This window comes from Peromyscus californicus, unplaced genomic scaffold (assembly GCF_007827085.1).
Source record: "Peromyscus californicus insignis strain IS unplaced genomic scaffold, ASM782708v3 Scaffold_11__1_contigs__length_118956290, whole genome shotgun sequence".
Lineage (NCBI taxonomy): Eukaryota > Metazoa > Chordata > Mammalia > Rodentia > Cricetidae > Peromyscus > Peromyscus californicus.
Window position 1 is genome coordinate 57,864,277 of NW_026294402.1, and position 13,083 is coordinate 57,877,359.

At 44.5% G+C, this 13,083-nt stretch overlaps 1 protein-coding gene across 3 annotated transcripts in view; it reads right to left on the reverse strand.

The window, feature by feature from the left end:
• Map2k5 (mitogen-activated protein kinase kinase 5) overlaps positions 1-13,083 on the reverse strand; it is a 256,460-nt gene that overhangs the window by 36,891 nt on the left and 206,486 nt on the right. The gene's annotated exons all lie outside the window — the stretch shown is intronic.

Below are 13,083 nucleotides of genomic sequence, written 5' to 3' on the forward strand. Positions count from 1 at the left end.
TTTGTTTCTTTTCCTAGATTTGCTATTTATTTACACTTCCTGTTACTTACATTTTATTTGTATATCTGACTGCTCCTAACTGCCTGCACCTCGCTGTACATTTGCACCGTGCTTTTGTGTGTTTTAATTTAAAAGACAGACACTTTGGAGGGTGAGTTGTTTCCTGAGAAGGCATTTCAGCCTTTCTGCCAGCCTGGGCCGGCTGGTGTGTCAGGAAGCCCGTGAATTGGGGACGTGATGGGAAACGACCACCTCCGAGACCCGGACGGGGGAAAAAACCAGGAGCGTGGGTGGGAGCGAGCGGGCGACTCCGAGAGAGCAGAAAACTACAGAGCAAAAACTGCCTGGGCTTCGTGACCCAGGGAGAGGAGCCGGTGCCGTTCGTTCGTTCGCAGAGGAAGGCTTTAAGAATTTAGGAGGTTTTCCCCGAGTGACAGAGAGCGCCGCTGTGTTGATAGCGTGGCAGCTCAGGATGTAATGAAATTACACTGCAGAGTGCTTCAACAGTCATCTCATTAGGCCTACAGTTGGAACAAGAGAGCCACATAAAGTAGGCAGCTGCAAATGACTCCATTCTCATCTATTCTCATTTGCTATTAAAAATACCTTTCGGCGCCTTTTCCCCTCCCTGACATCCCTACACAAAGTGCCCCGCAAAGTATGATACATGCACCTATTTAAATTAACAAAGGAATGACTTATTTTAATCTCACTGTGCTTTGGAGTGCTTTGGCCATTTGGATGAGCAATATATCATTACATACAACCTTCCAGCGCTGCAGGCTAGGAACTCAGAGCATGCAGCATTTGGTGGGAGCCAAACAATTTCTCTAGCACACAACTGTGTCAAATGCATGCATGTATTCATTATGGAGAACGAGAGGAAATAGCTTTGATGTAGTGGAAAGGAGAAGAAGATAAAAGCACCTCTGCACTATGTGTGTCATTATCAATGGCAGAGAGACACAACCGCACAGCCTCCTACGTGATTAGTAAATATACATATAATTGCTGTGGCCAATTATCAGAAAAATGAGATCGGTAATTACAAGACAGAAAATTAACTAGAACTCTTATTAAGGCTTTGTTTCCGATTCAAACAATTTGGAAACTGCTGGAAAATACAATTAAATCAAAAGGAACTGAGGGGGCCAAGGCAGCCAAAAAAAAAAAAAAAAAAAAAAAAAAGGTGTGTGTGTATGTGTGTGAGAAGATGAACAAGATATGTCTTGGCTTTTACAAGGACACCCTCTGAATTTATTCATCCAGTGGAAGCAAGAGAGGAGGGGATGGCCACACTTCCAGACTTGAGATTGTCATCAGTAGAGAAAGCCTTTCAGAAGGAAAGAAAACAAAGGGAAGGAGTGTGAATAAAAGCTCATCAAGTTCAAAGCATCACTCACAGGCAATACAGAGAGCAGGAGGAAGGGACTACTCAAAAGAGAAGAGACCCACATTAGCAGAACGGCCTCCATGACACTCCGGCAAAATGGCCACAGACGTCCCAGTGATTTGAAAAGCAAAAACAAAACAAGGTTTCAATTTCCGACCTGGTCTGCTCTGAGGGAAGGGGTGTGTGTGTGTGTGTGTGTGTGTGTGTGTGTGTGTGTGTGTGTGTGTGTGTGTGTGTCTCGACTGGGTCAAGAAATGACATTTTTAGCTGGGCGTGGTGATTAGGACACACTTTCAGTCCCATGGGGTAGATGGATCTCTTGAGTTTAAGGCCAAGCTAGTCTACATAGTGATCTCCCAGACAGCCAAGGCTACATAGTGAGACCCTGTCCCAGAAAAAAGACAAAGAAAATCCAGAAATGACATGTTAGTGTCTTCAACAACCATGATTGAGAAAGTAGTTAAAAGCCAAAAATGAAAAAAAAAAAAAAAAAAAAAGAACTCTGATCTAAGAAGAAATGCCTCTAATTATCCCTGCATGGACCTTTTCTTTCTTGGATATATGCATGGTACTCCAACTATCTGAGTGGCAGTTGCTCGCTTTATTTATTTATTTATTTATTTATTTATTTATTTATTTATTTATTTATTATTTTTCAAGACAGGTTCTTACTCTGAAGCCCTGATTGGCCTCGAACTCACAGAGATCCACCTGCCTCTGCCCCCTGAGTGCTGGTACTAAAGGCGTGTGCCACCAAACACTGCTGAGTAGTTGTTTTCAAAGGCAGTATTTAGGAAAATAAAGCTTAATGTCAATGTGGCTGAATATTTACCAAGATGGTTAAACTTCTGGACTGGATTTCTACAAAGCTCCTGTATAAAACATGACGCTAACATAGCCTTCGCTTCAAGGTGGAATGCCAAAAGTCAATTCTGAGTCAGAGACTGGGCAGCTTGATGAAGGTGTCACATTCACACAGCAGAAGGGAGATGAGACACGCAGCACCTTGTACTGATATTTAATTTTATTTAAGACCTAATATTATAGCTTGTTATGTCCCTCATATTATAAAACTGTGGAACACCGGGTGGAGGCCGTGAATAATTTATTTTACTTCTGAAAACAGCAGCCCATGTTGAATTTGGAGAGCCACAGAGAGCAGATTCTCATCTCAGAGGGGCCTGGAAGAAATCACTCATTGGAGACGTGTGGGGGACAGTCTCATCTCATGTGTATGCTGCCACATATTCCTTTTTCATTTTAAAATCCACGTCTCTTCCCTGCCTCAAGGAAGGCTGTTCTGAGAAGCAGAGGGCTGGCTAGAAGGTGGGTGGAGGGAACCACACACGCAGAGGCAAAGGTGGCCCCCAGAGAGCTTGGGAGTCCACAAAAGCAGGCTGCTAACACACGAAGAGAACATTCATGCTGCTCCAGAGATCTTTTCAAGCTCCTCTTTTCCTTTCTTCTTCTTCTTTTTAGATAGGGTTTCTCTGTGCAGCTCTGGCCATCCTGGAACTTACTATGTAGACCGGGCTGGCCATGAACTCAGAGATTCGCCTGCCTCTGACTGCTGACGCTGAGATTAAAGGTGTGCACCAACATTGCCTGGTCATTCTTTTTTCTTTTTTAAAGAAAATAAAGGGTTTGGGGATTTAGCTCAGTGGTAGAGTGCTTGCCTAACAAGCCCAAGGCCCTGGGTTTGGTCCTCAGCTTCCAAAAAAAAAAAAAAAAAAAAATCTGCTTATTTTGTTATTTTGTTCCAATTTTAGGGAAGGAGGGGGTCAGGCACACACTAAAATTTGGGTTCTGGCTTCCCTAGGGTGCACCAGAAGGGAAAGCATCCTATCATGGGGGGTGGGTTGGAGGGGACTGAGACCCATCCCGAGGGATTCAGAGACTCCAGTAAAGGAGATGCTACATATCAAAAACATCCTCTTGTGAACTGGGCTCAGGCAAGAGGGAGAACTGCATTGGAAAACACACATGTTGACTGAAGAAGCCGGTACACCACCACCTCAGAGATGCTGGTGGAAACCGGGAGGGATGGGCAATACAAATGGGTACTGGATGTCACCATAAGGGATTTCTTGTTTACAAGTTTTCTGTAAGCATCTAAGCATGAAAGTCTGGACCACAAGAGTAGGCACAACCTTAGCCAAAAGCTTTAATCCGAGGCTTGAATCCCAAAACAACTTTAGAATCCTGCTAAGGAACACAACCTGGATCCAGCCACCGAGCAGGCAGCCGCTAAATGACAGGAGCCGCCATGAAGCAGTTCAGTAAGCAGTTCTGGGCATGCAGGGGACAGTCTGCCAGTCTCAGAGGTTTCAAAACTATCTGGTAAGTCCCTTCTGCTAAACAACTGAACACAGGCAGGCCGCACACCAGAGAACAGCGAAGGACACTGGGAAAAAAGTTTGAATGATGCCTTTGCCTTGTGAGTAATGAACAGTTCAGGGAGGTCAACCCATTACAACCGAAACTGTTTAATTATTAATTATGCACAATCTCTGAGCAAAGGGACAAGTCCGGAATGTTTAATGTGTGCCAACTTCAACTGGACTCTCTCTCTCTGGGTATTTTGTTATTAGCACTTGTCAGCAAGGTACTCAGGCATAAAAAAAGGCAAGCAGCAGAAAAGCATTCTCTCTCTCTCTCTCTCTCTCTCTCTCTCTCTCTCTCTCTCTCTCTCTCTGTGTGTGTGTGTGTGTGTGTGTGTGTGTGTGTGTGTGTGTGTGTGTGTGTACCTATACACTCACTGAGGTGGAAGAGGAAGAGGCTTAAAGACATCTAGTCCTAACCACAGCTGCTTCCAGCTCACACACACAGTAAGTCACAATGAGCACACTTGTGACTACAAGGGCCGGAAGGTGGGTACTCCAGATACAGAAAGCATAAATGAGAAAATGCTTTTGAAACAACTGACTTAAAAGAGAGGTCACTTTTGTAAAAGGATATCTCCTTTGAAAACCATGTTTCTTGGCGTTAAAATAGTCTCTGTGAGACTGGAAAGATGGCTCTGCATGTAAGAGCATGGGGATGCTTTTCTAGAGGTTTGGTTCCTAGCACTGTAACCCCAATTCCAGGGGACCTGACCCCCTCTTCTGTCCTCCACGGGCACTTGCACTCATATCCATAAATCTATGTAGACATGCACACATGCACATAATTTAAAAAATAAAAATAAATCTTTGAAAGGACCCATGCCATTTAATGTTTATCTCTAAAGCCCCCAACCCCACCATTAACCACATTATATTGTAAAATCTGAATAAAGCCAGCACCCAGATCTGTGCCCACACTGGCTTCCTGGTTGCCATACTATGTTAGTCCTATGAGAACTGTAAGTGAGGAAGTAGGTATGTCTACCATCTCCAACTGCACGTGAATCTAAAACTATATTGAGAATGCCTAAAGAGAAAAGACTATTAAAAAATTCCTTCGAACCTCAAATTCTTAGACTTCTGCCTTGTCACAACTGGAAAGAGATTGAAGGGCCTTTGTTTAGAAAATACTTTTAAGGACTTCAGTTCTATATTCATGCAGAATTAAAGATGACAATGGACTTTTACAACAATGTGGTGGGTCATTCACACACTGCTAGGCATAAGTATGAAGTACCACCTCAAACGGTAAATTATATATTTTCTCAGTCATATGACAATTTTCTCAAGCCAGCACCTACCACATCAAAGACAATGAGTCTGGCACGGGGGTGACTGACACTACCACCAGAGGATGGCAGATGTGGGCCTCTGCTCAACTGCCTTCCTCACTCCCGGAGAGCACCCTCAACATTTCTAGTTGTACAGAAACAGATGTCCCTCCAAACAAAGATTTTATCTTATTGACATATGGAAGACAGAGGGATAACTAAACAACCGCAGTGGTATTAATTTTGTGAGTTCTAAGGCCAACGTTAAAGAAAATGCAGTCAAGTCTTCAAGTGGGGGAGGGGCTGGAGAGATGCACGACTCAGTGGCACACAAGGATGAGGACTGGAGTTCAGACCCCAGCACCCGTGGCACGTCCTGCAAATACCTGCAACCCAAGCACTGGTGAAGACACACAGGGTGATCATTAAGGCCGGCTGCTGTCAGCCTCGCCAAAAACTGTTGAGTGGCAGGCTCAGTAAGAGACCCTGCCTCAAAGGAAGAAGGAGGAGAGTACTGAAGGACTCCTGACCAGACAGCCCCTCTGGCCTCGAGTCACGTGTGCACACCTTACACACATGTCCTGTACCCCTCTCCTCACACACATACACAAAAGAGGAAGCTTTCTAAGTTTATTTTATCTATTTATTTTGAGACAGGGTCTCTCCACAGAGCCCTGACTGTCCTAGAACTCTTTATATAGGAAAGGCTGGCCTCGAACTAAAGGTATGTTATCACCATGTTGGCCTGCTTTGAGATATATTATTGCTACAGCACCAAGACAGTAAGTAGTTAACATTAGAGAATCACATGGAGCTAACACTGAATCATGTTCCACATTTAAGGGTAAGTCTTTTAATTCAAGTCTGATGCTCCTGTGGCTTGGCCCAAACAGAACTAGTGTTAGATCCTGTGGCTCACACTAATTATCACAGTTCTCTAAGATCACGCCATTTCTACTCATGGGGCTGGGTCAAAGGTTATTTGTAATTCCAGTGGCTTCAGGTCAGGCACAATAGCATTTTGCTGTCAGATCCCAAATTGGTTTTTGATCCTCACTGTTCATTCCTTATGGTTGCCACCTCTGTGTGATGACTGGCAGAATTCACTGGACAATCTGTGCTCTCCTGGGGAGGAAACCCAGTTGGTTTAAAAATGAAAATCTGGGGCCAGGGATGTAGCCCAGATGCTACAGTGTTGGCTTAGGATGTTTTAAGCCCTGGGTTACATCCACAGCATCACGAAAAAATGGGTGTGGTGGTACATGCTTGCAAGCCCAGCACTTGGAAGGTAGAGGCAGGAGGGTCAGAAGTTCAAGGCTATCCTTGGCTACTTAGGAAGTTCCAGACCAACCTGGAATATACAGACCCCATCTTTAATAAATAAAAATCCAACAACTAAAGAGAAGAAAATTAGAATTCCCCTTTTTGTTAAATATGTGTGTAGACAAAAGCCAGTCTATAAACCAAAAGCTTCCTGTGCAGTGGGTAGTTGAGGTCTTGGGTGGATGGGCTCAGTGGATAAGAGGGCTTGCCGTGCAAGTATGAGGTCATGAGTTCAAATCCCAAGAACCGGCACAAAAAGTAGGATGTGGTCTGTCATATGTAGCTGCATCCCCAGCCCTACATATGTGCGGTAATGGTGCTGTGACAAGAGGATCACTGGCTCTGCTGGCCATCATCACTCTGGGCTCAATGAGTGACCCTGTCACAAGGGATACAGTAAAAAATGAGAGCAGGACACCCAGTGACCTCTTCCAGCTGCAGTGCTCACACAGGTGTGTGCGCCTACATACATGTGTATATAAATACACAGGCATACATGTTCACGTACGCACAAACAGACTAAAAAAAGTGTTATGGAGCATTATGGAAAATTAGTCAAGTTTTAATATTTCAAAAGTGCTTCAGGTTCTTATTTGTACACTTCTTGCTGTCACGGCTCTGCCAGGAAAGGGAGGAGATAGGTAGGAAGAGGAGCACATGTGTTCCTGGCTGGTTAGCTACCCTGTTACAGACCAGCCATGCCTCAGCAGATCAGCACTGTCCGACAGTCAGCAAGGTCCAACTGTCAGATGTAGAGTTTATTTAGAGCATGGCCACTTCATGATCTGAAGTACATTCTTTATTCCATGCTGAGATGAACTTGCCCATTCCTGGGAGTGTTCGAGGCCAGCACTGGGGTGGGAATGAGGCTCTGCATTACCAAGGCTTGCGAAGACATCGGCAGAGAGGACGCCTCTGAAGGCTCAGCTGGAGCCCAGAGTCCTCCCCTAACCACCCACTCTACATCAGGCCTGAGTGGAGCGAGTGAAGGATGATTCAATTTCCACCCTGGGTCACCCCATGCCTGGGGTTGCCAGATGTGACAAATGACACGCATGGGCATTTTGGTGTGAAGTCCTGTCTGCTGGGTCTGGCTTGACATTAGCAGTTCATTTAACTTGTCTCGGATGGACCTGGGACCAGGGGCTGAAGGCCTGAATTCTCACTACCAAAACCTCCACCCTGCCCATAAACCCTTCAGTCAAGGGAACCAGCTGTTAGCCAAGAGACCACCACCACCAGATGGCTTCTAAGAACCCAGGTCATACAAGAGAACAACAGGTCTAAAGGAATTCATCTTAGGTAATCGAAACGGATGTCACAGATAGCTTTTCAGTCACATACATTTTAGAAGTTCCTCAATATAATAGTGAAAACAGAGAAACATGCTTGTCATTAATGTCACTATGAACCAGATCAGTTAGTCTGATTATTTTGCTGTTATTTAAAAGATTTACATAGAGACTTCCTAAACATGGCAAAGATTGGGTATTTCAGAAAATTCTTTGAAAACAGAACTGGAAAGTGGGTTCATTTTCTAAACCGTGTCTGAGGTGGCTCCCTTCCCAGCCAGCGAGCATCTTTTCCCTTTTTATTTTGGGTCTCTTGCTGCTCACAGGCTACAGGAGTGGCACTATGTAGAGGTACCTGTGTGAACAGCATGCCCGCCCCCACTCACAGCCACACCCCTCTCCCTCGCCTGCAGCTCAGGCACAGCCGCAGAAAGCACACTGTCTCACAGTGATGGGGTTTCATTACGAAAGCAGAACCCGCTACAATCCTCACTCCGCGGCTTCCCAACGCGTTTCATAAAAACACTGCTCAGATAATCAAGCGTGACCACTGACATGCACAAGATTGAGTTGTAGGGACCATTAAATGAGCTCACCCTCGTGGGAAGTCTCTTGCTCGGGCTGGTCTAGAGGTAATTATTCAGCGGCTCCTACCTGTGGTTTTTACCTTGTCCCCATATAGTGCTTGAATTCCATACACTGGTAAGGTCAAGCTTTTTTTCCTCAGGAAAAGTCCAGCTACACATGTTGGAGCCAGGACCCACATTATCATGCTAATATACGCAACTGGCATTTCACCAGGTTCTGATTGTAGCCGATTAAAAACTGCTTTAGATGAAAGCTATATCACAAGCTATAGTGAGCAAAAACAGGAGCAAAAAATAACTCTCCGTGGGGTCTGAAATGGAGGACCAATCCCTCTTTGCAGACCCCTCAGATGCACAAAGACACCCGGATCCATACACATGCGGCTCATCTACAAGAACCTGGCAGGTCCGTGTCCTGAAAACTCAACAAGCCAGAACACCATCAAGTCAGACTCTGAGAATTCACTGTAAACCCAGAGTCCGAGTCGCCACACGGTGTGTCCTCCTGAATGTTCACTCGACTGTTAGAATAATTACTGCCCTTTGCCACCTGACTGCAAGCTAGGGATAAGGGGAAACCAGAACTTCAGTGACTCGTGGTGAAGGAGCTGGGGTGGCATCTGCTTACATTTTTAACCAAACCCAAAGGCCCATCAGCCGCAATCGCAAGCTTGGGATTGTATGTGGAACTGCTACACTTGGCTCCATAGAATAATTAACAGGGAGGGAATTTAAATCTGGCTGAAGGAGATACTGCATCAGTTTAAAATTAGTTAATATGAGACGAACAAAGGGGGGAGAGATATGAAACAAAACAAAACAAAACTACACACTGTGAAATGAACAAGTTCAGTTAGAATGTTCACCAGGATTTGGAAAATCATAATGCCATCTGCTACTCTGGACCTCAGAACATCAGGGATCTCAGGGGCCCAGACGCTTCCATTTCCAGGAGGAAGGAAGACAGCCGCCTCCATTCTGGAACAGAGGCCAACACCAAGCTGACCAGTTTGTGTGGTCTCTTTTGAGGACATTTCACTTCTCACACGGTCATCTCCCCTGGTTCAGGGAAAACTAACAGCAGGCAGAATCATCACAGCGACTGACCCTGGCAACCAACTTGGTTCAGGGTGTGAAGGTCCCATCATGGTGGATTAACTGAGCACTGTCCTGCGGCTGGGGAAGACTTCACAATAGTGCAACACATGGTAAATGGCAGCAGCCAGAACTGGCCCCACCGGGCAACTGCCCATTCACACGCCGCTATTCACAGGCTTCCGTCGCCACGAAATTAATTCATTAATAATACATCAGGCTTCGTGGACAATTCAAAGAAACAACACAGAGCTACATATCCTGTTTGGTCTGAAGATGTGGATCCTCCCTCCCAAGTCTGACTTGCTGAAATAAACATCACAATGATAAATATGTTAGTATTTTGGTTAGGAAAAAGAAAAATATGGAGAAAAATCTCCGCTGAATTTGTTCAGTGCCACTAAGAATTCATAAAAACACAGATTTTCAGCATTAGTCAGTAAAATATGATTTTATATAACTGTTTTAAAAATTATTCTTTTCTTTCTTCAAGTGACTTTGAACATTTTTCAGAGAAAAAAATTCTTTTACATTGTTTTTCCTGTAACATTTTTAACTCATTTCTTTCTTATTCCTCCCTCCCATGAACTCATAAATATGAATTAAATATAATTATAAGTGAACAGAACATTAACTTTTGGATTACTGCTGTGTTTTTGTAGAATGTTAATGTCATTTCTAAAGAAACAGTTATTGTCAATAGAAGAAAGTAATTACTAACAGAATCTAGCCTTAACCTATTTGCAATCTTCAAACCAGCCAAACTGCATTAATTTAAACACACTGGACGTTTCAAAGGAGGTTTTAGGTCTCTAAAGACTGCCTCACATAAAAGAGGAATATTGGGTATCAGGTTTCCAACGATATATATTCCCATCATTGTGAGACAGGCCTAGTTAATACAGGGCTGGAGGACAGGACCATTGTGTGCATCCAGGCGCACTGGCTCTTCCAGTTTCTGAGGCCTCCACCACCAGCCCATGCAAGCTGCAAACACCAGAGCTAAACCTCATCTGACAGTTCCCCATTTGCCAGGGAGGGGTGGGTCCTGACCTGTCTGTGCGGGCTGTGCTAGGGATCTGCTTTCCTTTGAACATATGCAGTCATGGGCTGTGGAAGGTGCAGAGGGGGTGGAAGCTGTTCTTTTCCCTTCTTGCTAGCTTCAAAACTCAGGAAAAAACCAACAGGATGTTGTTCCTCCTGCAGTCAGTTAATACCACTTTCTGCACTTTTGGAATTCGGAGGGGCGCTGTTAGGTGGTCGCTCTCACCAACCTTTCCCCTAACACTCCTTTCCTCTCACAGCCCAGAACCTCCTTAGTTACCCTGAGCTCAGGAATGACTCAATCTGCAGAGAACGACTTCCCTTCCCCTTTTCTTCCTTCCTCTTTCCTCTCCCTCCTGCCTCAAAGAGAGCAGAAATTTAAGAGCCAAGCCTTCTTCTGGCTTTACCACTGAGCTATGTTCCAGCCACAAACATATTTCTTTATTTCTTAAAGACCTGAAATCATTATATAGATGACAAACAAACTGAATTCTCTCTCTCTTTTTCTTTCTTTTTTGTGATGGAGTCCCCTGTAGCTCAACTACCAGGAGATAAATGGCCCTGAAATCACTATACAGCTGAGGATGACCTTGGTCTCTGGGTTGACAGGGGTAAGGAGTGATAAGGGATAGTCAACAACTTTTAAATAAAAATATTTATTATTTTAATTTATGTGTAGCTGTGTATCTACATTGGTTTAAGTATACCATGTACGTACATATACCTGTGGGGCCAGGGCACACTGGATCTCCTAGAAGGGGAGTTGTAGGTGGTTTTTGAACCACCTGATGTGGGTGCTGGGAACTGGGCTAGATCCTCTGCAAGAGCAGTTAGCATCCTTAACCACAGAACCATCTCTCCAGCACCAATAGTCAAGATTGTAAAAAACATAATCCATGGAGTTCTTGCACCCAGATGCTGGGGGTGAGGGGTAGAGAGCTAAGTCACCCAATCAGCTCAGAGTAGCTGCATGGTCCTGTTTGCTGGGGTGGGTTTCTGAGTAACATAAAAGAGGGATTTAAAGGTATGTGAAAACTAACTCAAAAAATTTTTTAGGGTGTGTGTGTGTGTGTGTGTGTGTGTGTGTGTGTGTGTTGGCACTGAAGACCAAACCCAGTACCTCATGCTTGATGCATTCTACCATTGAGCTAATCCCTAAGCCATAAAAATGAACTCTTGAAACAACGGGATGATGATACAGTCCCATTTTTAAAAGTGTGATTTAAAAACAATCAGAACCACAATGAGTTCAGCATGGTGGCACAAGCTATAATGCCATCATCCTGGAGGCCAAGGCAGGAAGATCATGAATTTGAGGCTACTCTGGGCTAACTCAGTGGGTTCCAGGACAGCCTGAGATATACAAAGATGCTGTCTCAAAAGCAAAACAAACCAAGTAACCTACAGTGCTATACCACCTTGAATCTGCCAGGGATGGCTAGTACCAAAATATCAGAATCTAATTGCTAACAAGAATATGGAGAAAGGAACTCTGGGACATCATGGGAATGTAAAGTGTAGTCATCATGGACAAGTGGAAGCTCTTTGATGAATGAGGAACAGAATCCCCACACCATCCAGCAATACCACTTCTGGGTGCCCATGCAGAGGAAAACGTTCTTTACCTTGAAGAGACACCTGCACTCCAGCATTGTCCACAATAGCCAGATACAGAAACAACTAATGTCACTTTGTGTGTGAATGATTAAGAAAGAGAGAGAGAGAAAGAGAGAGAGAGAGAAAGAGAGAGAGAGAGAGAAGAGAAGAGAAGAGAAGAGAAGAGAAGAGGGGAGGGGAGAGGGGAGGGGAAGGGAGGGGAAGGGAGGGGAGGGGAGGGGAGAGGGGATGGGGAGAGGGGAGAGAGAGGGGAACTTTATTTAGCCTTCAAGAAAGGGAAACTTAACCACGGTGACAAGAGCAGTTGACCTGGAGACACAGCCAAGTGAAGCAGACTGGATAGAGGCAGACAAATACTGCATGACCTCACCTCTACATGAAATCTAGGAAAGCAGAGCTCAGAGCAGCAGACAGTAAGAGTGGGGTTACAGGGTGGGCAGTGGGGTAAGGAGGGGAGGCATGGATTAAAGGGTACAAATTTACCACTGTAAAATAAGTCTGAAGACCTATTATGTAGCATGGCTATTAAGCTATTATCAAAGAGTTCTATACCTCATATTGCTATGAGGAGATCTCAAGGGTTCTTACAGGATAGGGGTGCGTGCATGCACGCGTGCACACACACGCACACGCGCACACACACATGAGTAGCTATGGGAGGTGATGGGTATAGTAGCTTGATTGGGCCAACTGCTTCACAGTGACTGTATGTATCAGGCGTCATACTGTATCCCTTAAATGTACTTAATTTCTATTTTAAGTCTATCTCAATAAGGCTGAAACCCCACAATTTTGACATTACATAATCATATTCAAAACCTATGGGTACCTCACCTCCTATTGCTTCCTGTTCTTTGTAATAAGAAAGCAGCATAAGTATACCCACCCCAAAAACCAGGGCTTAAAACATGTCCCTTGACATAAATTAAAACATGCAGCTGGGCACAGTGGCATGCCCCTGTAATCCTGGCACTTGGGAGGCTAAGGCCTATTGAGATATAATTATGTGTTTTTGTCCCTTACTGAATGAAAATGGTATATAACTGATTTTCACACGTCAGACCAACCTTGCATTCC